The 24884-nt window shown below is 40.0% G+C and overlaps 1 pseudogene; it reads left to right on the top strand.

Annotated features, from left to right (window-relative positions):
• The first annotated feature begins 13824 nt into the window (after window positions 1-13824).
• Window positions 13825-14471, top strand: Fcf1-ps2 (Fcf1 rRNA-processing protein, pseudogene 2; annotated as a pseudogene).
• The last annotated feature ends 10413 nt before the right edge of the window (window positions 14472-24884 follow it).

Below are 24884 nucleotides of genomic sequence, written 5' to 3'. Positions count from 1 at the left end.
TCTCTGGAGACCATACATGTTTGCATCTGTCCTTCCTGTATTTCCTTGAATGAATGTCACCATATAAGGAACATTACTCCTTGGGGATGATAGTTTTCCCATCAGCTCTTGATGGCCCGTGAACCTGCAGAACCCATTACATGCTAGTTCCTTGTCTTCAACTCACATAGCACCCTACAGGGACTTTATAGATGGCCACTAGAAACCCAGGATATTGTAGAGGTGCTGGGTAGGTGAGCATTACCTTGTCTGGTTACTCAGTCTGATACACAAATGCAGGGGAGAAAAAGACAGAGAGACACCAGAGAGGTTTGTCTGTTAGTGACTTCTTCAAAATTCCCAGCTAGATACAAACTCATGATGGAAAATGTTATGAGTTTGAGCGACGTTGTTGGGTCACCTGCTCTGTCACACATCACACGCCAGCACCCAGAGTACTGACCTCCATAAGCCTTTCTACATCCTATTCACTGTTAACCCTCATGGTTTGTAACTTAAACACGACAAAAGCTAGATGGAGAGTGTTTCATGTCACGTATCTTATAGATCACTGAATAAATAAATATAACATGTAATACTTTCCTTCCAGGAGTCAGAGAAAGCCTCTTGTATTTGAAGGCAGTCCCGTGAACAGTCACCTCTTATGGATGGGGGGAGGGCACAGGTTTGTACACTCCTCTGAATGGGTGAAATGGTCAAGCATCCCATGACGTGTGATTTTTCTAAGACACCTTACATTTTCTCTTATTATTCCAGTGCTGGTTCCAGTTATAAAGACAAGTGTGAAGCGAAAGGCAACAGAGCAACGGTCCACAGAAACCACACTGTGCGTCCTCTCGCATATCCACAGAGTGGGGCTAAAGCGAGCTTGCTGGAGGTGACTGCTCCAGGAGCTTTGATAGAATCAAGGCCAAGTGAGTCCTGCCAGACTTTTCCTTTTCCTCCCAGATGGTGTGGTCTGCGACTTTCACATTTAATGGACAAATAAGGAAGCCTGCCAGCCCAGCCGTGGAGCACGCTAAGAAAACAAACAAACAAGGGCAATCAAGATTCAGACCTGGGAGCCAATGACAAGTATGATTGATCAGGTGACCAGCTGGAAGCTGACACCGCCAGGTTGACAGAAACAGGCAGAGTTTGGTTGTTTCACGGGCCAGAGATTATCACGGGGTTTTAGGTGTGGGGGGGCGTTCTGAGGCAAACAAAGAAATTGAAAGGACGAAGTTCATTTTGCCTGGCCCATGCTTACCATATGCCTCACCTGGTTGTCAGGGATGCCTAAAGCTAAGCTTGCCGGATTTCCTCTTAGAAAACCAAGTGCATTTAAGCAACGGCTGTTCCTTCAGCCATGCTCTGAAACATAGTAGACTTTAAATGTTGATCGATGGTATATCAAACTAGTTCACTGTCAGGTTAATATTATTTTGGACCAAACTTAATAAAAGGTTAGTGTGTTGAGATTCTAAAAAAAAATGAAAAAGAAAGTCTTCTTAGAAATAAAAGGACTGTGCATATATAGAATCATGCAACTTTTCTTAAAAACAAAACAAAACAAAACAAAATGAAGCTCAAGACAGAATGAACATATTTTCCTTGCTACAATAAATATAAATTTAAGTGTATGGTGATTTTGTCAGTATGGGACACAGAGTGTGACCCGCAGGACCACAAGCTTACACTTCAATAGTGACATAATTTATATTTGAATTGTTATTTAAATGAGGGGAACAGAAGCCCTCCTAATTTAACCAGGCTGTTTTTAGCGACAACTCAGATAATATTGTGCTTGATTGAGTTATGACCTTGGATTATCATGACCATGACGCTTGTTAAAACTTTTGAAGAATTACCTAAACATTCAAATTAAATAACCACACCCATCTTAAGATTTTCCCCATTATTAAAAAAACAAAGTGTGGATAAAAAGGGCACATCGAAATCAAGGCAAGATGTACACGATATCATTTAATAGTGGCTGAATCTTAGATAGGTACAACTGTTGACAATAATCCTTAACAAGGAAATCATTCATGAGCATGCCAATTATACGTAATCTCATATATGTGTATATGTATATGTATACATATATGTATGTATATATGTATATATACGTATATATTAGTATACAGATAGTAGCTTCACATGTCCAAATTGAAACGTGACAGAAAGTTAGTTGTTTTTGAAAATTGCTTTAGAATTATTTATTTCATTTGTATGTGTGTCATTGTTTTGCCTGTTGTGTGTCTGTGCATCCTGTGCTTGCCCGATGCCTGCTGAGGTCAGAAGAGTGACGTAGATTCATGGAACTGTAGTTAGGGGATACCTGGCAGCCACCACGTGAGTGCTGGGAATTGAACCTAGGACCTCTACAAGAGAAACAAGCATCTTTTCTGCAAGAACAACCACGGAGTAATCTTTGCAGCCCGCAAAGGAAGACCTTAAAGTCAAGGATAGGGTCTCGACATGTTCAACACCTGTAACCCTAGAACCTGGTGGTTCGGTCTGGCCAAATACTGGAACTTCAGCAACCATTTTGGCATGAGAATACAAAGAAAGGCACAGATACATACAAAGCTATGTATGAGCATCCAAGAAAAGGTAGAACAAGATTCCTCCAGGAGAAGATAGAACAATTCAGTTTCTCATCTACGCTTTTCACGATATCCTTTTCAAGTTTTTCATTGATTCTAATTAGAGCTGAAAACTCTTGCCTCATAATTCAAATTAGCTTGCCAAACCCACCAGGAATATGGCAAAACAGAACAATGTTATTTGTTTGTAGAAGTTGGTTTTCTTTTTTTTTTTGAAAAAAAAAAGATGAGTATATGAGGGGTTTTTTTTGTTTGTTTTTGTTTTGTTTTGTTTTTGCCTGCATGTGCATATGTGTATGATTTGTATGCGTTTGGAACACGTGTGTTTGCATTGCCCCAAATGGCCAGAAGAGGGCACTGAAGCCTCTAGAATTGGTTAAGGTGGTTATGAACCATCGTGTGGGTGCCAGGAATCAAACCCAGATCCTCTAGCAAGAGCAGACAGTGTTCTTAGCCACTGGGCCATTGGTTTAGCACTGGTTCTTTGATACTGAATGAGTCCTTCCTTGCAAGGACTGGGGCTGTATGAGAAAGAGAAAAAAAAATGGTCCTTCTCTACATTCTAAGTTGTAGTGGGCTGGGGTGGGCAGCGCACGCTGAGAATGAAATGAATTGTGACAGGCTCCTCAGGAGGGATTTCTGTTAAAGAGACAAAAACAAGAGCAAAAGGGAAAAGGCTTCTGGTCCAGGATCTGGTGCCTACATATGTGCTGCCTGTGTGTGCACTAAGTAGTCAGGAGTTTGGAAAATGAGCATAGCACCCTTAGAATCAGTAGATGACAGAACTCAGGAGGGCATACGCTCACAGGATATGGCTTGTAATTCATCAGTGTCTGTTCACACACTTGTAATTCTCTACTTAGACATTTAGATTTTTGTTGTAGCAGAAATTGACCCCAGGGTCTTGTACTTGCAAGGCAAATCCCCTGCCATTGAGCTATCTCCTGCCATGCTCTTTAAATCCAGAGTCCACTGGTCACTCCAATCTAGTGTCAGTCACTACCCAATAATCTTAAAATGTAGGAGCCATTGCATGTGTGTGCGTACAGTGACAAAGAGTAAAGGATTTTTGAAAACACTCAGATTCCAACCTGAAAAACATTCTGTTTCATCCAATAAGGCAATGACTTTTGAGGAATGGCATTTCAGGGTGACCTCTGGCCTCCCACCTTCACATGAGTACACACACAGACAAACACACACACACACACATGCACACAGACACATGCAGAGACACACACACAGACAGAAACACACACAGACACACACAGACAGAAACACACACACACCAGACAGAAACACACACACACAGACACACGGACACACACAAAGAGACACAGACATAGACACACACACACACACACACACACACACACACACAAGTTGAATTATAACAAACATGCTTGTAACCATGACAGATCTTTGGCAATCTTAGCAGACATTCCACAAAACTGATTCCATGGTCTCTTTCTCTCTGGAAGCCAGCAATACTGACTGTTTAGAAATGATTATTTAAATACCGAAGCCTTCTAACCAGTAGCTCTCTCACATTGCTGAATTCCCTCTGCTCCTTGCCCCAGAGAACAATACTTCACTTTTAGTGATTTCACTATATTCAGACAGTAAGTTGCGAATGTGAATTTTAAACTCTCAATTCACAAACCGTAACCGAGGGCTTTTCCACCCGCGCTGCAGTTCTCGAAATAATGACTCCATGATTTATTCTTTATGAATAAGCCTAGGCCATAAGCTTGGGCATGTTCGTCTTCTAGTTCACAACTCAATTAAGCCATTTATTCTACTCTATGAGTGCCACATGGCTTGTTTCCTCTTCTCAGTTTCATGGGTCTGTCTCCTCAGAGTTCTGGATGAATCTCTCCCTGAGCCTGTGTCTTATCGCAGAGTTACTGTCTCCCTACTGGAACTCCCACCCGCTTGTTTCTGCCTCTGCTAATAGGCTATCTGCCTTTCTTTTGGGGGAGCGGGATGGGTGATTCTTCCAATATAGTACACAAGGGATTCTCTTTAGAAATAACAACTAAAAACAGTTTAGGTTCTCAAAACTACAGAAAAGTGTATTAAAACACAATCTTTGTCATGTCAAGAATAATCAAGGTTTTCACACGTCTTCTGTCCATTCACCAGGATTATGGGTTCTTTTTGAGATAAAGGAGCTTCCCTAAAAGGGGTCATAGCTATGACTCTTGTGATTCATAAACCCCTGTTACCTGGAAATAATGTGCCTTGCTGTACACGAATGAACAAAACACTTGTTTTTAAAGACAAGGCATGGAGCAAAGTAATGTGAAAATAGTGTTTTCCATGGCCTATTTATTTTATTTTTAATGGAAGGAAATTATTGCCAGCTGTGTTGTGTTCTCACCCCTCCCATGACTTTTTAAATGAATCTTACAATAAGATGATTAATTCTTCACTCTTGGAGGCTTCGGGGTGAATGGTATTGAGTAAGCAATTATCTTAATCCACTTCTGTTTGTTTTTTTGCATACCCCATGATGAAGGTAATTTTTGCCCCCTCCCCACCCGGAATAATCTTTCTACCATAATTAGGCATGTATGGGAAGGGTTTTACACATATATCCAAGGAGTTCGCTCACTCTCATTAACCAATTTGAGCTGCAAATTACAATCAACCTGTCTTATTCCAACAGATGAAGTTCATGACACCAATTGGATTCATTTCTCAGCTAAGCTGCCCACTTCATACTACGGACCTTAAGACAATATTAAATCATTTGTTTATGGAATAAAATAAGAAAAAGCAATAGGAAATGATCAACTATTGATTTGGTTAGCAAAATGAGTATGAAGTGGTCAAATTTTTCTATTAATTTTTGAGATTATAATAAATCACATCATTTTCCCTTTGCTGTTTCTTTCTCAAAGTCTTCCATAATCTCTCCTGGCTTTCTTTCAAATTCATGCCCCATTTTCCCTTAGTTATTGTTAATGCATATATATATATATATACACATATATACATATACACACATATACACATATGCATATACATATACATTCATATATGTCTTATACATATACATACATATATCATATACACACATATATATACATATTACACATACAATTACTCATATAATCATATTCATGTACATATACATGATATTCACGTTCACATACATATATCATATCCATACATATACGTCATATACATCATATACATATACACACATTATATATACATATATATTCCTAAATATAATTTCTCAGTCTGTATACTGTTACTTGTGCTAATATTTTCATTACTGATGAAGACATTTATATGAAAGACATTTATATGAGGTAGTCAGTTGATTTATTCTTACTTGGAAAGACTATTTCTGTTCCCAGCTCTCAGAATTACTCAGGTACCTGGAGATGTCTTATAGAGTTGAGGCATTATGGCCTTCTCACCATCTAGCTCTTCATGTCTAGTACTGTCACCCTTGCTCATGTCTAGGCAGTCACGGTGGTGAGGATTTATGGGTGCAGCTTCTGAAATTATTAGGAGACAACAGTTCCATAACAAACTTTTCGATCTTCTGGCTTGTGTAATATTTTTGCTTCCTTTTATGCAATTTCCCCTAAGTTTTACATGCAAGATTAAAAAAAATTCTGCAGGGAAAAGTACAAAGGTTTTAGAGGGTGTGACAGAGAAGACTTCAGGAGGATGGCGTTGAGCAGCTACTCGACCGATGTGATTGTGTGTGACATTGATACGCAGGCATGGTATTGATTATGGACCTGGTAGCCCAAGCAACAAGAATTACCTCTCTATCTGTGTGGAGAGTCTTATTACGTAATGGATGTTTCTAGCCTGGGCATTTCTTATAACGTCCACCACTATGCCGAACTGGCGAGCAAGCCAAGTGAGAAAACCAGTTGGCTAATTGGATCATTTTTGTCCCATGCTGTCCAATTCCTCTTTCTTTGGAAAGTCAGTTGTGTTAGATGGGGTTTTGCTGGGGCGAACCTGTGAAGGAGTGTTTTTCTGAAGCAGACGCGAGTGAAGGACGTTTTCCTAAAGCAGTCACGGGTGAAAGGATGTCCTGCTACAGCAAACACGTGAAAGGCCTTGTGATGAAGGACTCTTTGCTAGTGACATGCGTCTATTAGTCCTCCTTACGGTGCGTAGATGAGCTCCCTTTGTTGGGACGCCATAGGGAGAGACCCCCCCCCCAAAAAAAAAACATCTTGTGGTGTATTACTGCTTCTTGACACTTCTGTGGACTTGGGCTGATGTCAGCTGAGACAGACTCACAGACAGAATTTTGCTGAGATGGTGCTGCAGCAAAACACATGCTGAGCCAAGACCCATGGAGGACACTGTCGTGGTTTGCCTTGGAGTTCTCTCTGAATTTGTAAAATAAAGGCAAGAGAGAGAGATTTGGGCAGAGGGAGGAGTCGGGAGCGAGAGGGGAGGAGTCAGGAGGGGGAGGAGTCAGGCGGGGGAGGAGTCAGGGGAGGAGAAAGGAAGGAGGCGAGGAGAGAGTAGTCGTGGGAGAAGGAGAAGCTGGAGACCTGGCACATAAAAGGTGCAAGGGATGAGGGATTTGGGAGCTAGGAATAGGACAGTGTAGGGTGGATCTGCCCAATCTAGACGCTAGATTGTTTTCATATTAATTGAGTTGCGTTTTCTTTGTACGGGCGGATTCGGGTTGGAGAGGAAACTGCAACAGGACACGTGCTATTTGGAAGGAGAATAAATAGGACCCAACAGACTGTGAGAGGAGCTTGGCCTTGGAGTTTGAGACTTGCTCATGGAGCTCCCATCTTGGTCTCCCATCTTCATTTTGCTGAGAAAGGTAGAGCTGAGAACTTCTCCCGGCGTTCCTGTTGGCCCTCGAGTCTCCAGCTGACTCACAGTGATTCAGCCGAGGCCTGGCTGTCCCTGCCAGGTTGTGCTATTACCTAGCACTCCCGACACTACTGAACTGCATGGTTGATGTATTTCCATGAAGTGTTTGTGAGTGGATCTTGCTGCTGCTGCTGCTGCTGCTGCTGACCTGTGAACTGCACTGCTGATTTTCTGACAACGCAGATGGGATTTGCTCCAAAGAACCATTTCTAAAACAGTTTCGCTTCCCCCATATCCTTTCCATTCAAATATCTCTGGTGGGTGGTGGGCTAGAAGGGAGGTTAATGCATTTAAGAACCATCATTAAAAGAGGGCCTTGAAAAAAACTACAGTTACATTTACTTGTTTTTCTGTGTGTATACCTGTTAGCCTGCATGCCTATCTGTTCATTCTCTATTTTCATATAATATTGTAATGTTCCAGGAGCAGAAACAAGTTCTCTAGGGTTCCTCTCGCATACAAGAACCAGGTGTTGGCTTACTTTTGAGGCCCGCTGATTTAATCAGGATCATCTGTGAGACCATGGGTTTAGAATTGTTGACTAAGGTCTAGTGAACTCTTTAGGGGCTACACAGTTGAAGAAATTGACTGCTCTTCACCCCGAGTCCATCAGTAACAAATAGTTAGACAGGAAGAAATAGATCCTGTGAGACCCTTTGAAGCCCTCCCTGCATAATTGCCTGTTAATAGAGCCATTCTTATTAGGTCAATTGTAAGAATCACAGCTGCTGTGAGATCAAGAGTAGCTGGGCTGTGTCATACTTACAAGACAGCATTTCACAGTCCTCTCATTATATTCAACCTGTCCCCTCCTTAATGATGATTCTTAAGCCTCTGCTTCTAGGAGGAGGTGGTAAAAAGTTCCTGTGTACCCAACTATCCCTTATTCTCAATAACTTAAGCAGCCAGACTTTTGTGTTCTTTTCTTATAAAGGAAAGCTTCTCTAATGAAGGTTAGGAGTAGCGTTTATGTATAGGTAGATAGGAATATACATATTTTCACACTAGTAACTTCGTCCTTGGGACATAAGACCTTCTAAGCCATGAATTATTTACTAGGTTTACAGTACCAGCCATGGACTCTCTATCGTTAACTCTGCCTCAAAACAAATTATAATAGACCCGTTACCCTATAATAGTCACACCAGTATTTCCCCAGCTGGCACTTCTTGATTGGCAGGTTGGTATTACAGTTCATAGAATTCACCGCGGGGGAAGACCGCTGATACCTTTTCTATTCTAGATACCTAATTCTGTTCTGTATTACCTTCTGCTGTTTTGGAAGCCTGGCGTCCATAGGCATACCTAGACAGTGGAAGCCTGCACTCCTGGGGCAGTTACACCATTTCAGAGAATTTAGCTGAGAGCTATCAGCAGCCCATGTTTCTGTAGAAAAGACAATGCATATTTTGTTATTGCTTTGAGAATTTTATACATTTTGATCATTTTTACCCCCTTCATCAACTCCTTCCAGCCCCACTCCTGTATCTTATGCGTAGGCAAATCTATGTCATTAAAATATTACCCAGCCCAGTTAGAGCTTGCTACATACTCTTCAGTGTGTGAGAATCATCTGAGAATGTTCTCCTTAGCAGAGGACACATGATTTAAAGAAATTAAATCTCCCTCCCCTGGCTTCTGTCAACTACCAATAATTCCCCACTGAGGGATAGGACTTTGTGACTACCTTACCCCTCTATGGAAAGACTCTATTTTGATTATATTAATTAAAGGATCTGAATTGTTCACCTTAGTATCTAATACTGTTGAATGGACTAAAAGGACCACTAGGTTTCTAATATTTCCTCAAAAAGAAAGATGTCTGGTTTGCTTGGCTATTCTAGAAAAAAAAAAAACCAAAGGAATCTGAATTTTAATGAATTCCTTGAAGCCAAGCTCAATGTCATTACTTGTTCCAAAGTACGTTCCTTGGCAATCTTCTTTTCTATTAATGACTTTATTTAAATGTCGTTTGAGTTAAAAAAATTTCCAGTGATAAACTTCTTACTTCACTTTTGCCCATTGTATACTGTCATCCAATCATTAGTTTGAAAAACTTGGCAATAAGAACTAGGAGTTTCCTCAACTCATACTATGGCAATGTCTCACCAACATCATTGGTATATTTAATTACTTTTGCAGTGATCAAATTTGGGATATGAATGGTCCCCAGAATCACCTCAAAAGCAAGTAATGTCCTGGTCCTCAGCTACTGACACTATTCTGAAGTGATTGTATCTATGGTAGGGATGGGGTACTGTGTTAGTGGATGAACCCACTAGTGATGACATCGTCAATAAATGACTAGGAAAAGGCCTTTAGTTTGAGGAAATAATTCCCGGGACATGTTGTATATGTGCATACACATTCATGTATATATGCATGTAAAATAACAATCAAATAAGAGATTATCAGCTTGAGAATGGGAGGAACTTGAGAAGGGTTCAAGGAGGCAGGGAGAGTCGGGAGGGAAGAAATGGCGTAGGGGAAGTGGTGCCATTCTCATTCAATGAAGGTAGAATCTATTTTAGCTTGTGGGTTCAGAGTTAACAGCAATAAGCCGCTGACTCTGTTACTTTTGACCTCAGGTAAGGCAGAGCATCATGGAGGTGGGAGTATATCATATATGAGGCTCTCGCCTTTAGTACCCAACAAATCAAAAGAAAGTGACACGGAACAGGATGTATACTTCCAAATTATACCCTCAGTGTCCTTTGTCTACCTAAATATACTTGCTGTCTGCCAGTTCCCAATCATTCATTTAAATTCTGAAGCCATCAATGGGTAAATCCTTTAAGTGGGCCGAAGCTTTCGTGATTTCATCCCTTCTCTCAAAGGTTGACATTTTAACATTTCATTAGGAGGCAAACCTTCGACACATGGCTGTAAACGAGCATATGTGATGCAAATCATGACAAGTTCTTAACTAAAATCATTGCCAGAATGAAGTACATGAGATACAAGAAAGGGTTACATAGACAGAATATAGCAAGGAAATGTTTACCCAGGATTAAGGCTTTACCATAAAGCTTCAATATAATAAATTATACTTATTGTATATATTTATGAATAAATGAAAATAACAAAAGCCCTCTAAAACTTTCAGAGAGTATGATTAGGAGAAATAATTATAATCCCTCAGCCTAAACGGACAAGGGCAGGTCAGGAGACTATGGAGGAGGCAATGCCGTACAGGATCTCGATGTACAGTAATAAAGCCATGATAAAGCCTTGGATAGGTAGAGATGAGGAATAGGGACCAAGGAGAATAAACCATTAGGATGCTTCTCTCTCTGTCTCTCTCTCTCTCTCTCTCTCTCTCTCTCTCTCTCTCTCTCTCTGTGTGTGTGTGTGTGTGTGTGTGTGTGTGTGTGTGTGTGTGTGTATCCCCTGGTCCTTTGTAAAGACTGCTGAAACCAGAGATATAAGAGGCAAGAGTGTGTCCCATTCTGCCAAACACAGCGTGCTGGTGGACCTAGAGTAGAAAAGAAAATGAACAGAAGCGCTGAGGACAGAGGGAAGACAGAGATGGCCACTCTTCATAGGCAGCGTGATTTAACTGGAAGACTTTTAGCTACTGAGTTAGAATGTACTCACTAGAACCAGTATTCAATCCCTCCCTAGCCCTGTTAAGAAGGAAATGAGAAAGTGCCAAGTGATTTATTTCATTTTTCTGGTTAATGTTTACAATTGTTACATGGAGCTAATATGGACTGCTCCAATCAGTTAGTGTCAGTGTTGACAGCTGTTTAGTTAGGTATTAATTTTGATCACATATGCATGTGTATGGTTGTGTTTTGAAGGCATCTGGGTTGGTGGGGTTTTCTTTTTCACCTCACCCTCCACCTCAGGATGCCATCCTGTTGGTTGATCACCTGCTTGTCCATTCCTGCTTTATCAGAGGATTAAACTCAGATGATTAAAATATACCGTTTACCTCTATAATGGCTATTTTATTTCCTCACTGCCCGTCACATGCTGGCATTTTTCTGCGTTCCACAGAAAGCAGGGCAAACTCCTGGGAGAATTCAGAAGAGAATACTGTTCCCTTCCTGACGCAATTCAAAGGGCTTGCTGGATCATTACAGTAATTTTAGAATCTGTGAAAACCCCTCTGGCCCCCAGAAGGTGTTGAAGGCATAGGAAGGGAGCAATGGACTTGAAAGGTTTCTTCCCATCTGGCAATTCCCTCAATGACCAAACTGAAAGAGGGCTGCAGAGAGGGAAGGCTCAAGCAATATTATGAGGGCAGCTTCCCACTCATGTTCAGGAAGCCATTGAGACAAAGGGCTCACAGCGGTGGCCACATGGTCAGGAGACTCCACAAACATGTGGCTTCCTCTGTTGTTTCCTCACAATTAATTCGTTCTCTCTCTCTCTCTCTCTCTCTCTCTCTCTCTCTCTCTCTCTCTCTCTGTAGGTAACAACACTGAAGGTGTAAAAGAAAAAAAGAAAAATAATTGACTTACCTTTTCAAAATCATTTAAAGAGTCAATTCTAATAAAATAGCCTAAAGCATTTATCTTCACTTCATGAGAGAGAGAGAGAGAGAGAGAGAGAGAGAGAGAGAGAGGAGCCTATATCTAGAGAGAAACACAAAGATGAGTTTTACGTGCATCTTCTATCCCATGACATCACTGAACCATAGAATATTTAAGAAGACATTAATCCTCTATTGTCAAAGTTTTGTCTGCAGTCTTTTCTTCTTTCAACAGTTGCCTGTGATAACTGAATTAATTTGGGAATGTTTGTGGTGTCTTTGAGAATGACAAGGTCCCTTTGACACTTTAGTGGTCTTAGTTCAGGGAGCTAGGGTTCTAGAGCCTTGCAGGCTAGTAACATTCTCTCAAGGCAGCTCCTATCAGGCTCTTGTCTAGTAAAACCCAAAACAATAATTTTTATGGTTACAGGGTGTTTGAAAGAGGCACTTTATTATAGGCAGCTTATGAGCAAAGAGGAAGACTGAGCTCCTGTGCAGAAGGAGGGGGTCCCAGGGCATGGGACACCATTAAAGGTCATTGTCATGGGTTTAGTAAAACTTTAGTGGATAGAAGAGTACAGAAGAAAGAAGAGTTGGTCACTTCTCATCTCAGCTCAGGTGTCCAGGTGCCTGGAAGATTCAGTGATGGCTTTAGTGTGGTCTCTAGGGAAATGACACTCCTTTGGGAGAAAAGAGAGAAGGAAAAGAAATCCAGACTCACTTTCTGACATCCCTAGCCTCTGGCCATAGCAGAACCAAAGATATTTTGGCTTAGATACTTCTGGTAATTGAGTCTCTAGCAAGAACGGGGCTCTGGTGTTTCCAGGGCTATTTCTGGCTTTTACACATTAAAGAAACTGCTCATGTTGTGGGGTCTTGATGCTTTGAAACTGTCCTCCTGAAAATATTGAAAAGCAATGTGATATGATTGGCAATGCTCTAGGGGTTCTTGTGTCATTTGTGACTTATCAAATTTCTATAAACATATCTTTGTCTTCACGTGAAACTAGTAAGGACATAGAGACTACCCCTCTATACACTTTCACAAATTTTAAGAAGAAGCAATGAAAAGGTTCGAGTAGTCATTGATATCATCAATTACCATAAGTAATAAAAAATTCATGGTTTCTGTAAGAAAAATATAATCATATAGACTTCTTTTAGAGATATATTTTGACATTAGCTTGAGTAACATGGAGGCTTCATATTTTCCATATGTATTTTTTTCTGATTTATGGTTTCACAGAGGGAGATTTTGTATGTTTTCTTTGTTTTTACAAATTTTATCAGTAATCACCATCATTTATACATATACATTTTATTGGCAATGTTCTTATAATAAAGTTTTAAATAAAAATTTAGATAGTCTTCATCAATGCTACATATGTGTATATAGCATATTTTATATATGCTTACATATGACATCATATGGATGGTGGCTATGATTGACTATATCTACTGTGTATATGGTTTCAAGGAAATATATGCATGTTTTCAAGGATTCAGGACATGAGAAACTGCCCATGTGCCCACGATCCATTGTCTTATACTCATGCACATACAGACATCACTAAGCATATTCAGCAGGAAGAAAACAAACAGAAATGACTTTGCTGAATTGCACTTATGTATTCAATTATCTAACTTAATATATTATAATAATATGTAATAACTTATATATTCAATTATTTTTGTATTGGAATATACAATCTTTGATAATATAATATAATGCGAACTTGGTATGGTATACAATTTTAATGTGATTTGAACACTTACATTTGTAGACCAGAAATGCAAAACTTGTTTAACAATAAAAAGTGCTTCATGCTGTTCCGCTGTGAATGATTCTGGAAGAAAAGGGAGTGTGGTGTGAACATGGGGAAGCAAAAGAAAACAAGGAAATATGCTTCTATGAAGTGAATGCTTAGTCTCAGAGATGAGCGACTTAAAGAAAAGGTTAGGTTGAAAACAAAAAAGAGAGAAAAGGAAGACTCGAGTGCGCAGAAGGAGAGAAGTCCCAAGCATCCTTCCTTCATGTTCTCCCAGAATAATACACAGCTGGGTCCACCTGACCGCGTCCTTGTGGATGACAACTTCATCCACTTTTCCATTAAAAGCCAAACTGGACTTAGTGCAGTCCATGATGAACTGCCTGTGTGCAAAGTGTATCCCTTGTATAATTGATTGTGTAAAGGCTGAAATTGAGAAATTGGGACAGACATATCGAATGACACTAAGAATCACCAAGGATCCATGGTTTGATCAATTACCATGCACACACAAAGGAACCTATGCAGATGACTGCCTGGTACAGAGAGTAACTTGCACAAGCGCTACATTGTGGCCACAGTTGACCCTGACCTCAAACGAAGAATCTGGAAGATCTTAGCATTACTATACATTTCTAACCACAGATAGAAGATCGTCGGATGCCAGATGACTACTAAGCCCCTCCTTCTAATTCTCACTCCGCAGAATCTGCCTGCCATTCTTGGACCAGCTTTTTCTCATCAGTTAATTAAACACACTTTGTGATTTAAAACAAAAACAAAAACAAAAACAAAACTTCATGTGATTTACTAGATTAGCCATGTAGAAACATTGACAATTTAGATAGAAACATGTAACATAATACAACACCTGTCTGTGAAAATACTTTGTTCTAATAAAAGCATCAACAATGATGTCTCATTAGCACTATTTGAAAGACTATTCTTACTAATATTTTCATACAGTATATTTTGGTATATGCGGGCAATAACAATTGATAAAAAATAGGCTCTGAATTTGAAGCAGAGTGGGAAGGGTTATACGGGATGGTTTGGAGAAAGGAAAGGGAAGAGAGAAATGGTGTAATTAAAAAATAATTTTAAAACTGTTACACAAAAATATCCCACAGAGCACCTGAAGGGAAGGAAAAATAAGGGGGAGGGGGAGTTGGGGAGAATTGAAGGGATAGAATTGATTGAAAAACCATTATATACAGGTTTCAAAAAGAATGAAGAAGAATATCCTAGAGAAAGAGAAGGAGCATTGACATAAGGAGGAAACAATTTAGAAAACTAATTTTCCCTGACTTTCCATGACTTTGTCTTTGTCTTATCATGGGAACTCTGTACTTGTCCCTACACTCTGCCCCACAATGATTCTGTACACCATACCCTCATGTCCCCCTGCCCACGGACCAGCGTCCACATTCTTCTTTTATGTTCTAGCGATTAGATAACAAGTTGAATATTTGAATATAGATCTTATTTCCTGAGGTTTTTATTAATACACTTAGTCATGTTTAACTGAATGTACCTAGTTGTTTCTTCTTCTACCTGCCACGTTTACTTGTCCTTTGTAGTCCGTGGCTTTCACCCTGTAATGGCAAAACACTTTCTTATCTCTAGCCTGGTTTTTATCTCTTTAAATTTTGTAAATTTTGAAAATATCTATCTATCTATCTATCTATCTATCTATCTATCTATCTATCCATCCATCCATACACCCACCCACCCACCCATCCATTCATCTATCCATATATCTATTCCTAATGAGAACTAGGGAAATGTAAATGGTGTCAAAATGTTCATAAACTGAAGAACGGAGAGATGGATCAGCTGAGTAAGAGTGGTAACTACTCCTGAAGAGGAGGCAGGTTTGGATCCCAGTTCACACATGGCAATACACAACTGTCTAGACTTCCTCTTGCTGATCTGATACCCTTTTCTGGCTTCCAGAGGCTCTACACACTCATGGTGAACATCATGCAGGCACACATAATAAAAAAAAAATACAATTGTACCATCAGCAGCATTATGGCTCAGAAGGTGAAGCACACTGGTAACAAATTTGAAGCATAAATTTGATAAAATGTTGTGTAGCCCAAGGTGACCTCAAACTAAAGGTCTTCCCATTTCCCATCCCTCTAGAATCCAAGATCATATGTGTGTCCTAGTATACCTGGATATGGGTGTAATCTTTTTTAACTTCTTCAGTTTTGTGGTTCCCTGAGATTCTCCAGCCTATATATATATTTTTTACAAACATGCAGCACCATCTTATTGAGGACAACCCCAAAATGATGCAAAGCCTAGAGCTTTGTTTACCTGCTGTTGGAATGAAGTACTGCTTCCAGGGATGAGGAGGTAATATTACAGGAAACACAGAAGGCTAAGAGGAAGTTCCTATGAAGAAACATGACCCTTTCTTTGTATCCAATTTACCTGTATTAGTCAAAGTCAAGAGAGAGCAAAATACTGATGCAGATGGCCACATCCCAGCCCCACATCCCAAAACATATAGAGAAGAGATGCAAGTTTGGTGGTGAAAAACACTAGTTTCCTAAAGAGTGCACTGTATTGGCTATGTAACTGTTTATAGCTTATGTGTGAGTGTTCAGCTCTGATACACTTTATGAATATGTATGAGTATATTAAAATTAATGCATCTTGGGAAGATCAATACAATTACAAACATCAGGAAAAAATGTCTGTACTTCATGTTTCTTGTCTACCAATATGAAATGTTTAAATCTAGAGGACCATGTTTGGAAATTTACTTTGAATGTGGTTATAATGAATACTTGAGTTTGTTTTAAGTGTATATGCACAGATTTGTGGCCTTGTTGTGGTAGGAGGAACCTGATTTTGCTTGAGGTATCTGTATGTGGATCACTGTGTTGGTCCTGTGGTGCCATGAGTTTACTGGCAATAATACATGTTATAAGAATACAAATCAAGGACGTAGGGATCATCTTCCCTAGGAAATACATCTTCACATGAAGGCTTGCCTATGCATAACTTACACTTGACAGAACTTCATGAGCTTCCCCATCCTATGACATCACTAGTGTATGATTTCTAATTATGAGTATCTCTCCAAGGAATCTTCCTTTTCACATTTTATTTCATGGTTTACAAAGTCCCTAGCCTCATGCAATACCTTGAAACCCTCAAGGTAGTTGAGCATATGTCTTAATGAGACATGGACATCAGCTAGTAAAAGTCTAGTAGAATGTATCAGAACTGGGCGTTAGACCTGTAGTTCAGATTCTGAGCCACGTGTTCACTACTACATGCTGAAAGTCCATCTGTGGGTGGTCTTCTACTCCCAGTGACTGGTTTTCTAGTTTACCCCAGACAAGAAATTCCCATTGCATCACTCAGATCAACAGAGCTTTTGTAGAACAAGAGAAGGATGTTTTATCCATTCACCATTTTAGAAAAAAAAAAAAGCCATGACTTCAGCAGGTGTGAGCGGTCAGCAGGTGTGAGCGGTCAGCAGGTGTGAGCGGTCAGCAGGTGTGAGTGGTCAGCAGGTGTGAGCAGCTGCCCTTGCCTCCCTCTCTTCTACCCACTCAGAAACAGTTTTAATAGCGTGCATACATGCCAGTGGGGTGTCAAGGACTTAGGAGAGTGTCCTAACTATGGGAATAGGTTAATCATTTCACCATGTGTAAGATTCACTTATTTTATTGCTAAAGCATTTTAAAAGTAATAAAAATAGGGGATAGGTTTTGTGAAATTTTCATTGAAATTATAGCGAGTAAAGACACTGCTTTCATGCTTTCTGTAGGTTAGGCAGTATATGGGTATATACTCTGTTATTATTTTTACATCACAAGTAAGCTGTGTTCCTTTGATTTTATTTTCATATATTTATTTTCCAATAATTTACTATTTTTATTAACTTTACAACCTGATCACAGCCCTCTCTACCCTCTCCTCCCAGTCCTACCCTTACAAATCTATCCCCTGATTGCCTTCTCTCCTTTCTCCTCAGAGAAGGGGAGCCCACTTTAGTTACCGCCCCACCCTAGAATATCCTGTCCCAGCCGAACTCAGCACATCCTCTCCCACTGAGGCACAACCAGGCCATCCAGATACAGGGAAGGGGATCTAATGGCAAGGAATAGACTCCACTTGTTACAGGACCCACATGAAGACCAAGCTGCACATTTGCTATAAATTATTATTTATTGTATGGGGACATGCACAGACCAAGGCGTCCGTGGAAGTCTGAGGACAACTTTGTGAAATTATCTCTTTCTACCATGTGGGCTCTGGAGATGGAATTCAAGTCTTCAGACTTGTAGGCAAGCACTTATACCTGATGAGCCATCTCGCCAGCCTAGAAATGTGGTCTTTTTAGACTGTGTTGAAAGAACCACGCTGTATTAAATCAATACACATTTTCTGTTTGGGTTAATTCAGTAGCAGGGATGGCAAGGCTTGGAAGGATGAGGAAAATGAGAGCCTGGGCATTTGTTCCCTCCCTGCTGCGGCTTAGGCACACCATTGTCTTGGCTTTGTCATGCTGCTGTTAGCTATACATGTTCTATTCACACAGTTGGGTTCTCTGTGTTCTTGTAAGCACACTTAGGAGTAAATAGCCACACTCCCTTATTCAGTAGTTTGGGGATACAGGCAGACCTTGACCTCTTCATTCTCTGTTTAGAATTCAATAACCACACACATGCTTGAAGCCATTCTCCTTCAGTAGAGTCTCATACACACCCCAGATGATGCCTGCAAAGGGTATATCGTCACCACCATGGCCTCTCTCTGCTCACCTCTCATTTGTTGCCATCCTTTAATGATTCTGTTCTAGCTTTAGAGGCTCTATAGTAACTACTCCTCAATTCGACTTCCGTCTTCCTCTGCTTTCAGGTAATTTTGTATTCCCCATGTTCTTTGGACATTCTGAAGCTTAGGAGTCAGCTAAGGAGACTTCTGATTGCCTTCAGGTGACCACATGTGTTTATTTTTAATACATCATCTCATTTTGTTCACCTCCTAGTAATTGGTACCCAGAGCTCAGGATTGTTTCTTTCCTTTCTCTTCCTCGAGCCATCTGCAATCATCCCCCACCGCACCAAATTTCTAATTGTTTAAGAAAAAAATACTTGTCAATATTTGAATTATTCATAATGATCTATGCAAAGAAGGTGTAGCATATACTTATTCAAGAAATAAGCATAGGATTTAAATAGTGTGAGACTCCCCCTGTGGAAATGAAACCAAACTTACTTCTACGGGACATATGCACAACTTCCCAGGACACATGTGGGTATGTCTGCATATCTGTTATAGCTAATATTCGAGTTCATTCTTAAGCAAATCTGTTTAGCCTTTCCAGCAGGCCTCCACAATAATAAAATTGTCAAGCCATTTTTCTTTAATAATTACTGACAACAGCTATAAATCCCTAAACTGGTCAATAACCTATAACCCAGCACCTTTCAAAATGGAATGTGAGAAATTTATGTTCTCTCGGAGAATGGCTTGTATATAATGTCCCAGACAGCAGTGCCTCCTGGGTAAGACCACCTTTTTTGAGCAATAACACAACCACAGTGGCGTGGAGCTCTCCGTTCTGTCCTCCCTCCCCCATGTGTAACGTCTGAGACGGCTTTTTTTTTTTTTTGGAAGGTTTGAATCACGCCCAACTTAACATATTGGGTGCTACCTTAGCACGTACAGCACTAAACCACCCCACAGCTCATTAACCTTTAGACTATAAAAAAGGGGGGAAGAAAAAAACCTTGCAAAAACGTCAGTTTAACTTTCCATTTCAATAACAGGGTTTGGGGTAACAAAGAAGAAAAGAAAAAAGAAAAGAAAACCCAACGGAACCTCAGGCCGTGTGGTCATTATTATTAGGAATCATTCGTGATTGTTTTAAGCCATAAAGTAAAGTATAGAAAGAAAACTAAATTTAAGTTGCATCTTTGACACTGAATTGATTATGTTGCGCTTTTCAAAAATAGACAGTAGCGTGAAATTATGCAGAAGTGTAAATAAAACAATCGCAATGTGTTTTTTAATATCTCCTAGCGTTCAATGAGTTCTCACTCATCAGTCAGTCCGTGTGGGGCTTCATCCGCTGCAAACACATCAAGGGATCAAATAGAAGGGCAGAAGCCTGTTAGTGTTTGGCATCAGCCGGCCCAGTCTCCATTGTACAGGTGTTTCCCCCACCCCCTGAAGCCCACCCTCTTGGAACAAAGGTGACTCTCACAGCATCCAAAATTGTCGAAATTATGGTACTCTTTCTAGATCATTTGACATGCAGTGTCTCTTTAAGACACAGCAGTTTTATGCATTAAAAATTATTAAGTGTCCACATTACCCTAGAATTATGAAGACCTAAAGCTTTCCTCTTCTCCATTGCTGTCATGAAGAACAGACAGAAGGAAATGTGTCCTTTAGGAAAAGAAGTATATGGATCCAACCAGAGTCTTTTAGGACTGGGACAAGGGGTTTCCAAGATACTCACCTTGACCATACTGGGGGCATGAAACACCATTAGAAACAGTGTCTTGTCACACTAAGGCTTTATGTGTATGTATATAGACATATAAGCATACCAAGTGCACATAAACACAAATACACAGACACACACACATACACAGACACACACAGACACACACACACACACACACACGCATGCACACATGTGTACATGGATGTTTGAGAAAGTAGCTAAAGTCCTAGGCTATTCACTAAGGCTAAGAAGACAAGGGCCTTAGGTAATTTTCAATAGATATGGAATTGGAGTAGAATCGGGGAAGGATGTGATTCTGCATGCAACAGTGTAAAGCCTAAATGTTAGTTACTGAAGGAAAGCCTTTCGAGAAGACATGTGCTTGATGGAATACTCTTAGGAGAGTCAGTTGAATTTTTTCTCTCCCCTCTCACTGACCCTGTGCCAGACTCTGAAATTTTATTATCAGTGCAGCCTGCAATAAACATCATTCCTACTTGCTGGGTAAGGGCATTCTGGATTCTACTGTTGGGGAAAAAAATCTAGTGGGGAAGGAAGATAATTTGAGTTACAGAAAATCGTGTGTACTTTTGACCTGAGCAGCTGAAGTCCCTGGAAGATTATCATCGAGAGACAAAGAGAGTTGGGGAGCAAATGCGGGTTCCCTAAAATCAGTGCGGTATTCCTGATATGTGTGACCATGTGGCATGGGGCCATCGTGTTTCCTGGTTTCTTGAGCAGCACTCAGACTCAAAGGCTCAGGCTGAAGCCCTCCCAGTAGCTCTACTACACAGAAGAATGCTGGAAATCCACGCTAGGGATAAGAGGGCAGCCAATAGGAGGCTATGAAAAGAATTGTGGCTTTTCAAATAAAGGTGGGGTGTTTCTGCCTCTCACATCATCTCTTGCCCACCAGTCCTGCCTCAGCCAATGCTCCTTCACTTTTGCCAGGTGCAATAAAAATGACAATAGCAATAGTTATCAGTCACACGATAACTTAAAAAATAAAAGCAATAATGACTGCCAATCCTATTTTACCATTAAACCCATACTCCCATTGCTCAGTATTATGTGGCAAATATCAAGATTTTTCCAGGAAATTTTAAGTGTGTTTAATGAAGAAATATAAAAATGAAACTATTTGTAACACTTCAAAACAATTAGAAAGATGGGCGTTGCCGCTGCCCCCAGGATGTCTGGAGACAAAAAAGGTAGTTGAAAACTTTAATAGAAAAACAAAACAACAAATCAACAAAACAACAACAAACCCAAAACAAAACAACCAACCAATCAGCAAGCAAATAAAACAAAACAAAAAACAAACAAACAGGAAAATTATGTTGTACTCAAACCATTTCGGCCCTTTCAGGACCTATTATTTTCATGTTTGAAAAACAAAGAGAAGATATTTTCAAAAGTAAAGACGCAATGTCAGAGTATCAGTCCTCCTGTACTCTTCAACACGTAGTGGGATTCTCCTAAGAGCAGGCATTTTACCAACTTTCTCACTGCAAATTGCTGGCATCAGAGCCTATAGCCGCCAAATCCAGTGATGACGCCATCCATAGGCGACAAGGACCCGCACATCTGTTGCCATGGCAACCTCTATACATTACCAGCATTCACCTGACCACCCTTACCTCTTACCTGTGCACAGTGGTGCGTGTGATTACAAGTAATTTAGAAAAAAATAATTATATATATACATATATATATATATATATACACACACACACATACACATATACACACATACACACACACACACACTTTGCTTTGTTTTCTAGATGTGTATATGGCTGTAGTGATGTGGCATTTTTTATGCCTTGAAGTTTAAGTATAAATTTCAATTAGGCAAGCTTTACTCACACATTATGTGGCCAATTCCTATATTACTGAAGAGGTGTAAGTTTGTATATAGCCTTTGGAAAACAATTTGGCATTATGGGGTTAGGGTAAAATCTTTCTGATTCAGTAACCATTGTAGGAATGTGTCATAAGGATGTAAACCTAAAATTAAAAAATATACATATATAGTTGAAGATGCTGTCCTAAAATACCTCTTGCAAACAAATGAAAATAACCTCATTCGCAAACCCATAAAGACATAAACGCAAAGACAACGATTATAGGACAGTGCAGTATTCGTACTTAATGGAACTTTATGTGTATGGTGACAATAGTAATTAAAAGCTTGATGACATAGAAATGCACAAATAATTTGTCGAGGCAGGATAAGTTGCATACATACATTGGTACATAGCTTCTAGATGGGTATCTATGTGTGTTTTCTAGATCTCTCTCTCTCTGTCTGATACACACACTCTCACACTCACACATATACTCACACACTAACACACACACACACACTCACACATACACTCACACACATTCACACACACACACACACACACACACACACACACACACACACACACACACACAAATAGTGCATAAGCAACGTTGTTCCGGATATATTCCCATACTCTAAAGGAGTAAAGGTCTGCATAGTTACAAAATACAGTAACTAGTTTTGGATTGATGAATCAATTTCTACTACAGATAAGATATAGATATAAATGATACATATTATATTTTTATTTTACATATGATTATTCATTTACAGTATTTTCTTTTACTAACTCTTAAGAATCCACTGAAATTCACATTCTTCTGCGTTATTAATCTGGCAAAGCTGATGCACTTTTGTCCTTGTTAGAGACGTCAGGGTTTCAAGGGAAGAGTGATGGCCAGATGGATTTTTAATTCCATTAGACAGGAGTCATACAACCTCGTGATCAGAGGAGGAGCATTGTGAGACAGTCGCGACAGACGTTGCAAACACTAATGCCATTTCTTACCCATAACTCCTGCCACAGTCATCCATAGTTGCAAAGACTGTTGGGAAAGAGGTTGGGGGATGGAAATCTGTGTCTGTCTGCACCTATGAGATAGGAAGAAAATGGTCATGGAGTTATGAGAGAAAAGCATCTGCACTGTCTTTGTCACACAGATCGCCTTGCATATTTGTGATGCTGAGAGCAGTTTAACCATTTAACCCTCCAGTAAAGACGCCGTTTCTTTGGTCGAAGCTGGGAAGTGAAGAAGTACGGAGTAGTTGGACAGACTTGGCCTTATATGTCATCACTGGGCCATCATGGGCCCCAGCTGTTGGCATACCTGGGTGGCTAACATCTTCTTTCACACATTTCTTACAGGGGCATTTTCTGTTCTTTAAATGCAGGTTGAGTTGAGAAAACACAATTCATACGTGAATTTACATAGACGCACGACACAACTTTTTCAATTTTCTTGCTGGTAAAACGTCTACTTTAGTTCCACTTTTCAAGGATGCTTCCTTCCATAGCTCCCTGACTGGAACTGATTTCATACTGTGTTTTCTGTCATCTGCTGCACTAAGGAAGCTGCTGGTGGGGTGACCTTTACCTGTACGCTGTCACCTTTAGGGGGTTAAAATCAAACCAAGACTTTCAATTAGGCACCCCGAATCCCTGGCATTCCTGTGATTTCTAGAGTATATAAACTACAGTATATTTGAGTGTATTATCTGTTTGTGAGTCGACCGTTTCTACCAGCCAAATCTGTTTCCTCATAGAAATGCTTGATTCTCCCTTGAAGCAGGAAGTGCATTTAAAGAGCCCGCAGATTATTGACATAGTGGAAGCTGAGGATGTGATCAAGGATGAATGGTTTTGAGAAAAGGACTCAGAAGCATAACGGAAGGACTCCTACTACCAGATGTTGGAACACTGTGAGTCTGGGTAAGAAAGTAAATATTTTAATAACAATAACTCCAGTTTGTTAAACCCATGAAATCACAAGGATAATAAAAATACCACATAGGTCACTTTTTGAGGGGAACGATGATTTCTTAGTTTTTTATATTAGTCCGCGTGTATATTTAGTAGTTTGCACTTGTGATTTGGTGCATACATGCAGTGTGGAGGAAAACTCCATCCTCTTATTCCCTCCTCCAACCATGTGAGTTCTGAGGCAGGATGTCAGTTCATCAAGCTTAGAAGCCTTGCCCCCGGAACTCTCACATAGGCTCCTAGGCACTCTTCTGTAAACCAGTAAGCAAAGAATAGTATCAAATGTCTATGATGACATTTATATATCTACTGAAGTCATGGTGACTAAATAGTATATGACTTTTAGTATGGAATCAATTCAGCTAGCTAAGAAAAGGGAGGAGGTGACAGCTGAAGACCAAATCAGTTACTCCCAACCCCTTAAAGAACTTTCTGCTCTGTGAAGACGAAACTCTTTAATTTACAAGTCACAGAACCAATGTTGATTTTCTCAGGCCTGAAGGATTCGAACAGAGGATAAAGGGATAAAACTCCTGGTGAAGAGTTAAAGAACAAAGCTTGCAAAATGGGCCAGATGATTCTATTGACAGGCATGCAAGGGGCAGGAGCATGAATAGAAAAAGGAGTGACTAAGGTAACAGCACCACAGGACAACTGTACAAGATTATACACCAACTATGGATAAGATTTTTAATATGCCACCTCATGTAATCCCAACGTTCCCAGAGCCTCCATGGGAAACCCTCATTTCATGAATCCGGAATTCAAGGGAAGTAATTGTGTCTTATCACACATGAGAAATTGATGAGTGTTTAAATATAAAATCGAAAAACAAATTAAAGTAATTCA

The sequence above is a fragment of the Rattus norvegicus genome, chromosome 10, assembly GCF_021556685.1.
Source record: "Rattus norvegicus strain SHRSP/BbbUtx chromosome 10, alternate assembly SHRSP_T2T, whole genome shotgun sequence".
In the NCBI taxonomy this organism is placed as follows: domain Eukaryota; kingdom Metazoa; phylum Chordata; class Mammalia; order Rodentia; family Muridae; genus Rattus; species Rattus norvegicus.
This window is presented reverse-complemented; position numbering and strand designations above follow the sequence as displayed.